We start from the raw sequence: 15,032 nt of genomic DNA on the forward strand, positions 1-15,032 counted from the left end.
ATCATCCGATCTGTATGATATTTATATCCATTATTTGAATTAGTAAAACGAAAAAGCCTGTCGAATTTCAACAATTTTTGTAGATTACTTCCAGAGTTACGGCCCTTGTTTAAGTTTTTAGAACCTTGTGAACCCTCAAACGACGAAAATTATAATGTCATCTGTATGAAATTGTCTATTAAATGCCCCTAATTACCTACAAAAAAATAAATATGCGACAACCCTTGTCGACCGTCGGACGATTTATCTGCTGTGGGCGTATGTTTTGTTGCCTGGCAACCTTTTCTTTTACGCTTAAACTAGCTGCATTTGCAAAACCATGGAGAGATTGATCAATAGAAGGCTTGTTTGGTACCTTGAGTCCAACAACCTCATTACAGACCTCCAATGTGGATTTCGGTCCCAAAAGAACACTCTTGATCATCTCGTTAGATTTGAAACGTTTGTCAGGGATGCTTTCATCCAGAAGCAACATTTAGTTGCTATATTTTTCGATCTGGATGCTTTCATCCAGAAGCAACATTTAGTTGCTATATTTTTCGATCTGGAGAAAGCTTATGATACCACATGGAAATATGGTATCATGCACGACCTGCATAACCTCGGTCTGCGGGGTCGCTTACCTATCTTCATTAAAAACTTCTTAGAAGATAGGTCGTTTAAGGTACGTTTGGGATCAATATTCTCTGTACCATTTTCTGATGTACCATTTCCTATGGGAGTTCCTCAGGGAAGCATATTGTCTCCTACTCTTTTTGCGATTAAAATTAATACAATCCCAGCGTGCCTTAAACCAGGTACAAACGGCGCTCTGTCAAAGAAGAGGTTTACATCCTGATCCGGATCTTACACTGGATGGTAGTCCCATTCCAGTTGTAGATGAAACGAACTCTTGGGTTTGATATTTGATAAGAAATTATCATTTATCCCTCACATAAAAACACTCAAGAAGAAATGTCTGAAAGCCCTCAACATATTGAGAGTCTTATCAAACACTGACTGGGGAGCAGACCGTAAGGTCTTGCTCAGATTATATCGAGCACTGATAAGATCTAAACTCGATTATGGGTGTATTGTGTATGGGTCTGCCCGCGAGTCTTATCTCAAAGAGCTCGACACCATACACAACCAAGGACTTAGAATCAGTTTAGGAGCATTTCGAACATCTCCAGTGCAGAGTTTATACGTCGAGGCGCACGAGCCCTCATTGCACGACAGACGTGATAAACTTGCACTGCAGTATGCTACAAAAATTGCATCTCTGCCTCATCATATTTCATTTAACACCATATTTAGACCCTATCATGAACACCTATATTTACTTAAGACTAATGTTATTCCATCATTCGGTATTCGCATTCAACCCCTTTTGTCTCAGGCTGGTATCAGTCAAGACAGTATTGCGAATACCCCTTTCTTTGAGACACCACCGTGGTCTATATCTCCTCCCAAGATTAATCTCGATCTTACAACAAATAAAAAGAAAGATACTAGTTCCGCAGTGTTTCAGTCTCTCTTCAGAGAGTTAAGGTCTAAATATGGTGATTATGCTCCAATTTATACAGATGGTTCCAAAGATGGTGATCGGGTAGCTTCGGCTACTGTTACGCCATCTGAGACTATTTCTGTTCGTCTTCCCCCTGCTGCTTCTATATTTACAGCTGAACTCCAGGCCATCTTTCAGGCTTTGGAGTTCATTAAATCCTCTTCATCTTTAAAACACATTATATTTACTGATTCTTTGTCCTCTTTACAGGCAATAAATAATAAGCAGCTTGTACACCCTTTAGTAGCAGACATTTATCGTCTGCTACTATCACATGAGTTTAACGGCAAGGACACCGTCCTTTGCTGGCTCCCCAGTCACGTTGATATTAAAGGGAATGATCAAGCAGACTTAGCTGCCAAGTCTGCTTTAGATCTTCCCATGTCACAATTTCTTTTACCTTTCACCGATTTTAAATCGTTTTTTATTTTTAATTTTATTAACTGTGATATTGGTTTTATTTATGCATATAATGTTTTTCTGTGATATAGTTTACCCTGTCTTGTAATTTTCACCATATGTTTGGCGCAATATAGCCCGGTTGGAGCTGACGTGCCATAAAACCACATTTCATTTCATTTCATTTCATTCCCACTACCATGACAAAATTCCACATAACGAGAAGCCATATTGCACTGATCACCTTTTCCCCACTCCCGAAACAGTCTATCCCAACAGAGTTCGAGAACCTCACAAACATGAACCAATCTAAAGAAAAAAACAATTTTAGGTTAGCAAATTACTGCAACAACATGTATGAAACGAGGGTCAAACCATTTGTCTTTCAAACAGTTATTTTATGCATGTTAAGCCAAAACGAATAAATGGATAAAGAAATTAATTAAAATGCTGCATATCATTTTATCTAAATATTACTCCGGAGAACATTATTGATATACACTTATTAATATAATTTGAAATCTAGTGATATGAAAAGTAATTAACTATAGGAAATTAAATTGCATACCATACTGAAATCAATAATGAGACTACATCAAAATATATATTCTGTTGTGTCGCTTTTGTATTAGTCATACATTTTTACTCATATTTTTATTTTAAAGCGAGAGCCTTAACCAGAATGTGAACACTACCGTGTTCCTTCGACAGTTAAACATACATTATGCAAGAGCTAAATCTGCCTATTGCAGGTCTTTCTTAATAATAATAAAAATTTATTAAAGTTACATAGCGCCAAAATCCAGCTGGAAACAGCTGCTCTATAGCGCTTTTACAATGAGACAATTCGAACAAGCGAATAGATTCTTTAGAAAATAAAAAAAAAATAAGGTCTAGCAAAGAAACCATAACATATAAGAGACAAGTAAAAGTATTTCAGTAAACTTATAAAGAAACAACAACATATAAAAGACATGTAAAAAGACATGTAAAAGTATATCAGTAAAATTATAAAAAATAGTTTTCCAATGTAACGATGTATATCTGAGACAGAGAACTTTAAAATCAATCCTTTAGGGAATAGGGAGCCAGTGAAGCTGCTTTAAAACTGGGGAAATAGGGTAGCGAGATGGGGTTATTGAGACAATGCTTGCTGCTTTATTTTGTACAAGTCTTAAGGGGTGGTTTAGTGTTGTAGCAGGTTGAGCAACTTTAACAGATTTTGTTTCATCCACAATCTTATTTCTGCGATGTATTTTTCAAGTTTAATAATATTTTGTTCTTCATTGCAACCGTTCAGTGCAATGTAGAGCTGGGTGTCATCAGCGTATAAATGATAACTTATTCCATGCTGCCGAATGATGTCACCCAAAGGTGAAGTATATGTCGTAAAAAGTAAGAGTCCAAGGACGGAGCCTTGTGGGACACTATATTTGATTGTCTGTGGGTCAGATTGGCAATCACCAATAACTACCATCTGTTTGCGACATTCCAAATAGACGAAAACCAAGATAGAGCAGATCCATCAATGCCAAAACGATGTTTAAGACGGTGCAAGAGTATCAAAATGTCAATTGTGTCGAAGGCTGCACTGAGATTTAGTAGTACCAGAAACACACAGTCATTGTTGTCCATTCCTTTGACAATGTCATTGTGTACTCGTACGAGTGCAGTTTCCGTGCTGTGGCATTTCTTGTAAGCCGATTGAAATAGTTCATCAAGTTTGCTGATTTCAATGAGTTTGCTGATTTCAATGTGAGACTCGAACCTTGCAGCGACCACCAACTTTTGATAAAAATGATAAGTTGGAGACAGGGCGGTAGTTTGTTAAGTTCTCTAGGTCAAGAGGTGTCTTTTTTTAGTAAGGGTCTCACAAGAGCATTCTTAAGGGATGCAGAAACGTCCCCATTTTCTAGTGAGCGATTCACAATATGTGTAACAACAAGACAGACGGCAGATGAGCAAAGTTTTAATAACCATGTGGGTATCGGTTCTAAATCACATGACTTACTTGCAGATTTTGAAATAATTTTGGACACATCAGACGCTGTTGTTGGCTCAAAACTTGTCAGTAAATTGTGTATAGATGGTTCATTGTAGTTTCAGACTGTAGATATTGAATCTTCCAAATCAGGGGCCTGTTTCACGAAATTTTAACTAAGATAAAATCCAAATTTTAGTAATTTGATTGGATAATGTTAGATTGATTTTAGTGCTTAGCCAATCAAAATTGAAGTATCGACTAAAATTTAGATTTTATCTTTTGTTAAGATTTCGAGAAACCGGGCCCAGATCGTATTTTAGTAACCTTTTCACAGAAAAATGATGAGAACTGCTCGGACAGTGTTTTAGCACATTTTACTGGGGGAATCAATTTTTTTTCTACTAATTTAGATATACTATCTATGATTCTGAAAATTTGCTTAGGATTATTTTTATTTAGTTCTATCTTGTTTTTAATAAATGCAGTTTTAGTCTGTTTTATTAATTTATTGGTGATAGTTCTATGATGATTATATATTTGCCTTTGAATTTCGAGTTTATTCTTCCGCCATTTATTTTCTGCTGATCGTTTTGCTTGCTTGGAGTTTTGATATTTCATCATTAAATCACTTTTTGTTAGGCCTGAAATGTTTTCTAAATTATTAATAAGACATTAATTAACTTATCCAGGCAATAATCAACTCTCGATGGCGTCGGATTTCTCTGATATTAAATAGATTTGAACAGTTCAGCCATTATTTTGATTTAAGCTAAAAATGGAGGAGCGAGACTTGGCTTCGAACAACCAGTACGGTGATTCAAATTTTTGCACACGTGTTGTCAAATCTTCCAAGGCTAATCTCTTCGCTCGCAATAGAGTAATTTGAATGAAATTTTCAAATTATTCATTTTATATTATCTATTTTCGAACTATTATAGCAAGAATGGCTATCTCTTTATCTAAATCTTACATAATGTATCTTTAAGCATATTTTGATTGTGTGCAAGCATCTCATTTTTAACGTTGTCATTACATCACATGTTTGCCCACTCGAGTTTATATAATAAAGTGTTAAGACTTTTTAAAAGACAGGTTTTTATCATCAGTTATATATATTTTTGTATTTAAAGTAATTATATCCATAAAAGATTTATTTCTTTTTAATTTTTCTTACTGTGATATTGTTTTTATTTATGCATATAATTTTTTCTGTGATATAATTTAGCCGGTCTCGAAATAATCACCATATGTTTGGCGCAATATAACTCGGTTGGGGCTAACGTGCCATAAAACATTTCATTTCATTTTAAAATATGAGCATTGAAATGGGGAAATTCCGTTCAGTTAGAAATAATAATAATATATATGATTCAATTAAGTGACAAGCTCGTTTACCTTTAATGTGCTCAAAACAACACAACGCGGGGTTTTGACAACGAAACTTATCAGCCATGTAATTTAAAGATGTTTGTATGGGGTAGTTATATGGAAGGTAGAGACCCCAATCTAGTTTGACAAATACTGGATTCCCTGAAAAATACCCACGGGACAAGCACTAGGCATCGGTGTGCTTAACTGTCAAGGGAACATGACAGTGTTCACATTCTGGTTGAGGCTCTCGCTTTAATATGAAAATGTGAGATAAAAAAGTACCTATATGAGAGCGTAACAAAACAACTTCATCCCTCCTGGTGGTTCTATAGGAGTTTAGACAGTCTACTAAGAGACTCGTATATAAAAAAAATAATTGGCAATTTAAAATCGGCGAAAGGGAATGGAATTGTGAATATGTCAAGATCTAAAGCAGACTTGCTGTTAAACTCGTATGAAAGTAGCGGACTATACATATCTGCTACTAATTGGTATTGTTCATTGTTTGTAAAAAGGATAAAGAAGAATTAAATATAACGTGTTTTAAAGATGAAGAGGGTTTAATGAACTCCAAAGCCTGAAGAATGGCCTGGGCCCGATTCCTAGAAAATTCTTAAGCACGTTCTTGTGCTTAGATTTAAGTAGACTTTGCATTTAAGTAAACTTACCTTATTTTGTGTTCCCAGAAAATTCTTAAGAACGTTCTTGTGCTAAGATTTTAAGTAGACTTCGTTGAAGCACAAGAACGTTATTATGCGTTCCAAGAAAAAACTTAAGCACAACTTCGTTCTTAAACATAGTCAATCTAAGCACAAGTCCCAAGCAAGGTATACGGCTTGCTTACCAACCTGAAGTCTGTTTCTGCTTCAAAAAGATGACTGACCGTAGAGTTTTTCGACGGCATTTCCGACACCTTTTGATACCAAACAGACAGTTACAAGACAGAGAAAACCCTTCTCCAGAAAAAATTAAGAATGGTGTAGGAAATTTCGCTTCTACCCTGAAACCATTTTATTTATTTGCCAATTAGTAAACAATAGGCTACAAACACACAGGCGCTTTCACAATTATTCATTTAGTTTGTATGTGTCTGCGTTTTTTATCTTGTGGCACATTTTATGTGTATAGGGGACATGTCAAGTGCATCTAAATCAACCATATAAATATGACGTCAATGAAGCGGACGATAAATTTATGACGTAATTCGCATACCAAAGTTGTTTTTATGACGTTAAAGAGCATCGTAGTCTCAGTTTATGGTAAACTTTACCAGTCACAATGTACTTAGACTTATACTTGATTTGTGCTTACGTAAGAATGGTCTTAAGAATTTTCTTGGGACGCTATTTTTATAAGTTTCTTACGTAAGAAAAAGTGAAGCATGCCTTTGTGCTTACTCTAAGAATTTTCTAGGAACCGGGCCCAGAAGTTTAGTAGTAAATATGAAAGCAGCAGCTAGAAGTCTGGGAGAAATGATTCCAGATGGCGTTACGGTAGCCGAAACTACCCCGTCACCATCTGTGTAAAGAGAGCGAGAAATGGGGTTTAACGTCCACTCGACACAAAGTAGGTCATTTCGAGACTAACATATGGTTCAATTTCATTTCATCAATTCGCTTGCGCGTAGGGGGCTTTAGCAGTGGGGCGAAACCGGAGGACCCGGAGAAAGCCCGTGAGGTTGGACAGGCGACTCTATTCCTTCTCACGTACAACCAAGGAATGAAAACCACGCCAGTTGACCCAATGACAGACCTTATGATACAGCGTACACGTGCTAACCATTCGGCCATTCATCACCACTACCCCCCCCCCCCACGCGGTTGAACAGCGACCCTACTCCTTGCCACGTACCGACCCCCCTCTACGAGGTTGGATAAGCGACCCTACTCCTTGCCACGTACAACCGGGGAATCGAAACTACGCCAGTTGACTCGATGACAGACCTTATGATACAGCGCGCACGTGCTAACCATTCGGCCATCCACCCCACCCCATCTGTTTTAAGGGGAGAATAAAAAACCCACGAGCTTGGGCATGCAACTCTAATCAATACTTAAAATTTAATTTACAACGATAAGGAATTTAATTTAAAATTTATATACATTATTTTGCGATATTAAGATTAATTTAAAACGATATGAAAATTAATTAAAACAGAAATATGTGTGTTTAAATTGCAACAGATCCGTCCACGTGGTAAAGATATAAATCAGCAGCCAAAATGATTTTATGCGTGAAATATTTTTATGTAACGTCAGCTTCCACCGAAGATATATAAACAGCTACAATTTTATATTCTCTACATACAGCCTTACATTGATTTCGTCAAACGGTCGGGTGTATATTTAGAAGTAGACGCTCATCATGAAGGTTTTTATGGTACCCATCTTGTTTGTTCTAATAGACACGACATCAGGTAAATATGTTCATGTAAACTAACGCACATTCTTTACCGTGTCTCGTTTGGCATACTGCAGTAGGGTGAATTATGCCCCGATAGTAAATGTTTAATACGTCGTGCTAATCCGCACAGTATTACTCAATTCAGTATAATATATTTTAATCGATCTTAACCCCTCAGTTATATCTATTTCATATTGTCTAAAACATTTATTTAATCTATTTCATATTGTCTAAAACATTTATTTAATCGCCTGTCTCTAGTATTCTTTGTTTTACACTTTAAATTGACCTTAAACTTTGTAGATAACGTCTATACGGGCTAAAGCATTTTAAATTACCATGGTGTATTGTTTGCATACACGACAGATTTGTAGGATTAATGCCCTAGGAGATACATGGAGATATATAGATATAGACCTAAATAACAGAATTAGATGAAGCTTTCTAGAAACCTGTCACAATGAGATCAACTTCAGATCACATCCCTAAGGACAGACTTGATTTACCTTAATTTGGAGACACAAGTTTATGTCAATTCCCATATCCGCATTGGAGCTTATTTACTATTAAGCATTGAACCAATAATTATTACATTAATTGTCTGCTGTAAGTTATGTTGATTATTGTTAACCAAAGAATAGAGAAATATTAACAAAAGTCCTGTCTTCATTTAATCAACAACGAGAAATCCAGTGTAGTGGGTATTTGCTATGTGTAGTAATATCGTGACACGTATTATCATGCAAAAATAAACACTGAGAACCGAACGGTTGTTGGCACATCTATTACATTTTACTAACTTTTATAGTTTCGATTTATTGTAAAATTTCCAAATTAAATGACATTACTTTATGTAATATTAATGCATGGTCAGTAACTGATAATGTGAACGATGTCACGGTGTACTGGCGTCGATTGGTGGGTTGACCTGCATAGTGAACCCTCGCACTAACATTCACATATTTATAATTCAACCTATTACCCCCACAGGGCTGACGAGTGGCTTATTTAGCTTTACGCATGTTCATTTACATTGCTGTAGCAAAATTTACATTATCCCGGTTGATTCTGAAAGGTATCACGTTAACCCCATTTCCTTCGCTTCATACTTACACCAATAAGCAGTATTTAGCAATTAGCTTATTCCATAACTTATGCCAGTAAGCTTCATTTGGCTAATAAGTACTATCGTTGCCGGTCAATGCAGAATTTATGTGACCAACCGGTTTTATATTTTTTTAAAAACATAGAAATTTTCGGGTTTTTATTATAAATTTTAATTGAATAATATATCATTGAATGGGTTTTTTTTTTTGATAATAATTAGAACTGTGATATATTTTTTTCTCCATTTTTTAAATGCTATGAATTGTTTTCGGGATATTCGGAATCTGCCCCCTCCCCACAACTGTCATCGAGGCCGTATAGCTGAAAGAGTCAGTTGTTATTATATTTTCATACAATTCTTACCGTGGTCATAACAGGGAATTTTCATCGGAAATGACGTCATGTGTTATGGAGCGGGTGCTTTGTAAATACCGTCTGCTTCGATATAAGGAAATACAGACATGGAGCGCACACAAGACAAAAATGAATGAATGAAATGTGGTTTTATGGCACGTCAGCTCCAACCGGGCTATATTGCGACAAACATATGGTGATTCTTTCGAGACAAGCTAAATCATATCACAAAATTTTATATGCATAAATAAAAACAATATCACAGTGTATCAAATTTAAAAATAAAAAACAACCCTTTATGCATATAAACATTTAAAATAGAAAATATTACACATAAATATATATATACAAATTAAAATTTATAATAAAAAACTGTCTCTTTTAAAAAGTTAAGCATTTCGTAATATAACCCTGGTTTGGCAAAAAATGATGTAGTGACTGGCAACGATAATATCTTGATCTTGTATCTTTGAGATGCTTGCACTCAATCAAAATGTGTTTAACTGTCATGTGAACATGACAGTGTTCACATTCTGGTTGAGGCTCTCGCTTCAAGATGAAAATGTGTGTTAAAAAAGTATGACCTATGCGAGAGCGACACAAAAAAACTTCATCTCTCCTATTAGTTCTATAGGAGTTGGACCAGTCTCCTAAGAGAGGCTTAATGTGATGAAGTTTATTTGTGGCTGCAAGATCCCAAGACCGTTGCCAGCGATCATAAATAAATGTGTTTATGATGTAGAATGGCCTGGAGTTCAGCTGTAAATATGGAAGAAGCAGGTGGAAGACACACAGAAATGGTCTCAGACGGTGTCACGGTAGCCGAAGCTACCGGATTATTATCTTTCGAACCATCTGTATATATTGGAGCATAATCACCATATTTAGACCGTAGCTCTCGGAAGAGAGACTGAAACACCGTAGAGCTAGTATCTCTTTTTTATGTTGTGAAAGATCGAAATTGATCTTTGGGGGAGATATAGCCCACGGTGGAGTCCTAAAAAAGGGGGTATTCGCAATACTGTCAAGGCTGATACCAGCCTCAGACAAAAGGGGTTGTATGCGAATACCAAATGATGGAATGACTTTGGTCTTGAGCAGATATAAATGCTCATGAAGAGGTCTAAATATGGTGTTAAATGAAATATGATTTGGTAAAGATGCTATTTTCGTAGCATACTGCAGGGCAAGTTTATCACGTCTGTAATGCAGTGAGGGCTCATGCGCCTCGACGTATAAACTGTCCACTGGAGATGTACGAAATGCTCCTAAACTGATTCTAAGTCCCTGGTTGTGTATGGTGTCGAGCTCTTTGAGATAAGACTCGCGGGCAGACCCATACACAATACACCCATAATCGAGTTTTGGTCTTATAAGTGCTCGATATAATCGGAGCAAGACCTTGCGGTCTGCTCCCCAGAAGACAAAAATGTAAGGGTGTCCTAGATTGACAGCCTGTCAATTCGAGAGACTTAAGAATCGTTTCTTATGGTTTGATTTAATAGCTAACGGGTGTAAAAACATTGAAGAAATTATACGTCCAGTTGACTCTGCTATTATAAACGGCAGATTATTTAGGCCTGGATATTTATGGTAAATGGACATCGACTAACAACCAATACATGGCAAGTCGCGAGACAATTAAAATTGCCTAAAATAGATTGGGGTACTCGTCTTCGGATGATTAAAACGATTTAAGAGGGACTAGAAGCAAACGTTTGATGGATAAATTAGACTGAATTTGTTTTTCGTCCAAATACGTCTACAACTCACACAGTTTGTACGAGGAAATGGATGTAATTACAATAATTGAGAGTCTGTAATGAAAATGATAAAATGTAACTTTCTTCATATTTGTTTCAGGTGCCTTTAATGCGGCTCTCAATAAACCAACGACTCTCAGTTCAGTTGGATGGGACGGTGTTTCCTCTAGAGCGGTAGATGGCAATACTAGTCCTATCTATGACGACCTGAGTTGCGCGCACACTGATGAAAACCTGAAACTGGATACTGAATGGTTGTGTGTTGATCTAGAGCAGAGTTTTACTATCGGTAGCATTAAGATATTTAACAGAAAAGGTATGTAAAAATACACCTTTCTGACGGCCCCTTCGTCTATCCACGGATTCAAGTTGGTCATAATGAGGAATCCTATAAATATGCAGAATCCTTAATCAGTTTATGCAGAGATATTTAGAAGCCTAATTATCCGCTTTTTTACGCCCTTTGAGATTAAGGTAGAACCTATGCGGAACTATTGCTCGTGTCACCGAAAACTTGATTTCAATATGAAACTGTTCGGTTTGTCACACGAAGACCCTCCCTCCCCCCCCCCGGATTTGTGCGTCGTGTAAATGACTATCGGTTAATTAATAGGTTGGCGAAAGCAAGCAGAATTGCTTCTGTCGCTGATTTTTTTTTTAAATATTTGTCGTTTCAGTCAAGTGTAACCTTAACTGTCATTATCTAATTTAGGTAGCTGTAAATTTTTTTTTTCATTTCCGTATCAGATTATGGAAATCGTCTGGATGGATTTGAGGTTAGGTTGAGTTCTAGTGGTAAGTGTGATAGTTCCGGATTTACATCAGCTACGCAATGCTATAAAGACGACAAAGCATCACCAGGAAACCTAACATATACCATAAAGAAATGTAATGTGGCAGATTTACCATCATTTGCTGGCAGATATGTTTATATATCCGTTGGAAAATCATCTCCTCAACCTCCAATATTGACCGTATGTGAACTACAAATATTTACAGGTAAAATGAATGAATGAAATATTGTTTAATGGCACGGCAGCTCCAACCGGGTTATATTGCGCCAAACATATGTTGATATTTACGAGACACATTAAATGAAATCACAAAATATTAATATACATAAAAACAAATATCACAGTTAACACTATTAAAATTAAATATTATTTTCTGTATATCAAATATTTAAAAGATAAAACATGGAAAAAAAAACAATCTGATTAAAATACTGATCTTTATTTTGTTTCGTATTTTTTATACTTTCGATAACCTGCACTACATGAAGATCTGACCGGTAGTGGACCCTATAACATCAGACATTTGATTAACCAATCAGCGATGATGTTTCTACTGAAATACAACACGCGCCAAGTACTCACCGTAACTCGCTAATCCCTCACATCAATCCGAACGCAGGTTATATAGCAACTCTTCCTGATTCTAGTGTAGTAAAGACAAGTTAAACAAAATTTTGAACTATAAAAATCGAAACGAAATAGGATCTGTGTTGTAATCAGATTTGAAAAAAAACCAAGTATAATATATAAAAACAAAACTTTCTATAAAACGGGTCTCCTTTTAAAAGATCTAACGCGCGGCGTTACAATATAGACCCGGTTGGGCAAATAAATTCTGTAATGACTGACAACGGCAGTATTTGGATCTAACATCTTTAAGATGCTTGCACTCAATCAGCAGACATTATGGAAGAATATATATGAGCTAACGGTTCTGCCACAAAATAGATAACGTTTTGCTGAAAATATCAGTCAAATAATTTGCCTCTGAGCAGAGAATACCGAATTTCAAAAACACCGTAACCTCGATTGTCATTGTTACCGTTGTTACGAAAGTCTTGATTATCCCTTTTTATGGTTAATCATGAACAGCCGTGGTATCGCAGATCGGATTCAAAACTGTTTAAAATCGAGAATTGATTATGGTCTTGTCTGTCATATTAATAAATGTCTAATTAATAGGCCTAAAGAAACACCTGCAATAGACCGATTTAGCTCTTGCATAATGTATGTTTAAAATGAAATTATATGGCATTATCTTTTACCCCTTAGAAAACTGTCCTAATGGCTATTACGGTACCAACTGTGATAAGCCGTGTGTTAACTGTAAAGATGCATGTCAACGATCAGATGGTATTTGTTTGAATGGTTGCAAACCAGGATATTGGGGAAAGGATGGTTCCTGTCATCAGGAATGCCCCAAGTCCTGTAGAGAAGGCTGTTAACTAAATGTTGGTACCTGTTTCGCCTGAGTAAGTTATTATTTATTATCTCCCGTACACGATACCCAAGTTAACCACACACCCCATTAATTAAACGAGACTTGACAATAAACCTTCTGACATTGGTTCGTTTAAGTCTTTTGTGATTGGAGGCAGTGGGACCATGGGGCTTCCTGATGAACAGTAGCGGCATAAAGGCCTCGGGGTTAGCAAATCGTAGTACGCGAATGCGTTGGGGTGGGGGGAAAAGCTTTAGATAACAATCAACAGCTTCAAGGGTACTATGAGAAATTGTGGTGTAATAAATAGCAAGTTGGTCAAGGCATTAAACTGATAGAAACATTGCCCAGGCAGGAATACTAGCTACTGATATTGATTAGGCCAATTTAGACTAGAACACTCGGGTTTCTGGGAAATGATATGTATGTATAGTCGCTGGGGTTGGACGAACAACAACATTGACAGTTGTCATCAAATACGAGTAAACTGCATGTCGTATTCGCAGCAAAATCCCCCTCGAATTGAAAATAAAAACCAAAGTAAATACGAAATAACACTCCATGTAAGTAGAACATGTCCAGGGTAGAGTATCACAGTCTTCGTATGTAATAATGTTTTGTTTTATTTTCAGTACATTGGTGATCTCACTGCCCTGATATGAATATCAATTAAATATTCTAAGCAATTTCTAATACGCAGCCTTTTGAACAGTTTTCACTTATACTTTTCACCAAATTCCTTTATATCGGAAAGCATAGATTCATTTTCAACGTCCCCTTTTTTTCTGCGCTATCCATATTGTTTATTGTATTCAAATTATTCTTGTCTTATTCTAAAACTAGTTTAAAGGGACAATAACACTCTTGCTGGCTTGACAGCTCCAGAAAATAAAAAAATATCCTTATTCTAAGTACTAGATGTGTTAGTGTCCTACCTGTTGTGTAAATTATCCATTAAATCCTATTTTACTTGTCCAGAGGGTTCGAAAATATTTTTAAATCCAAGTCACATTTGAAAAGGTTTACTTTAGGCTTTTCAAATCATTTAGTTGAATTTTTCCAATTTTTTAAATTAGGTGTGTTGAGATGAATTTGTATCATCAATTAATTGGAATATTGTAAAATAGTACAATTTGTTGACCAGAATAAAGATTGGGACATATTATTCAGTTACAACAAGAGTGGTATTGAGCCTTTAATATTATCTATATATAAACTTTAATCTATCTTGTTTACCTAGAAATTTACTGTATTATTTATTTTGAACCTTTATCTAATTTAGTTAGAAACTTGCTCTTATTTCACTGGGAATAAACTTTGCAAATTAGATTTGTTATTATATTTGGGATATTATCTAGAACATAAAATATAATATCACCGACCTCAGAGAGTGAAATGCATTGCAGTTTACCTTCCCACTGCTTTGCACCGACGGGATTAATGAAGACGGGCATGTGTTATGCAAAACATGAAATGAAATGGGGTTTAACGTCCTACTGTTCTGCTCCTAAACTGGGCTAATGAAGACGGGCATACACCATACAGTGTGCTATGAGGGAAATTTTGCCCGGGCAGAGGCGCTACGGCCTACTCTTATATTGAATTCTAACTGCCAAGGGATCTTTTACGTGCACGCCAATATGTACATGGGGCCTCGGTTTTTCGTCCCATCCGACTGACTAGACAGCTGTCCTTGTCGGGCCCTCCGTCCTGCATCACTGACAAGGAGAAACCACGCTGGAAAATCAGGATGAACTTTCTCAGCCAATGCAGGGATCAAACACCCGACCTCCAGGCTAGCGAGCCAGCGACTTAGCCACGTGATCCCCCATATGTTATGCTATGAGGGAACTTTAGCCTGCTCATATGT

At 36.4% G+C, this 15,032-nt stretch overlaps 1 long non-coding RNA gene across 1 annotated transcript; it reads left to right on the forward strand.

The window, feature by feature from the left end:
- The first annotated feature begins 7,610 nt into the window (after window positions 1-7,610).
- LOC126822264 (uncharacterized) lies at window positions 7,611-14,463 on the forward strand. Its single transcript, XR_007680754.1, has 5 exons — window positions 7,611-7,716; window positions 11,028-11,243; window positions 11,675-11,926; window positions 12,994-13,193; window positions 13,795-14,463. It is a non-coding gene; the product is annotated as an uncharacterized LOC126822264 (long non-coding RNA).
- Window positions 14,464-15,032: the final 569 nt, after the last annotated feature.

Source organism: Patella vulgata, chromosome 5, assembly GCF_932274485.2.
Source record: "Patella vulgata chromosome 5, xgPatVulg1.2, whole genome shotgun sequence".
NCBI lineage: Eukaryota > Metazoa > Mollusca > Gastropoda > Patellidae > Patella > Patella vulgata.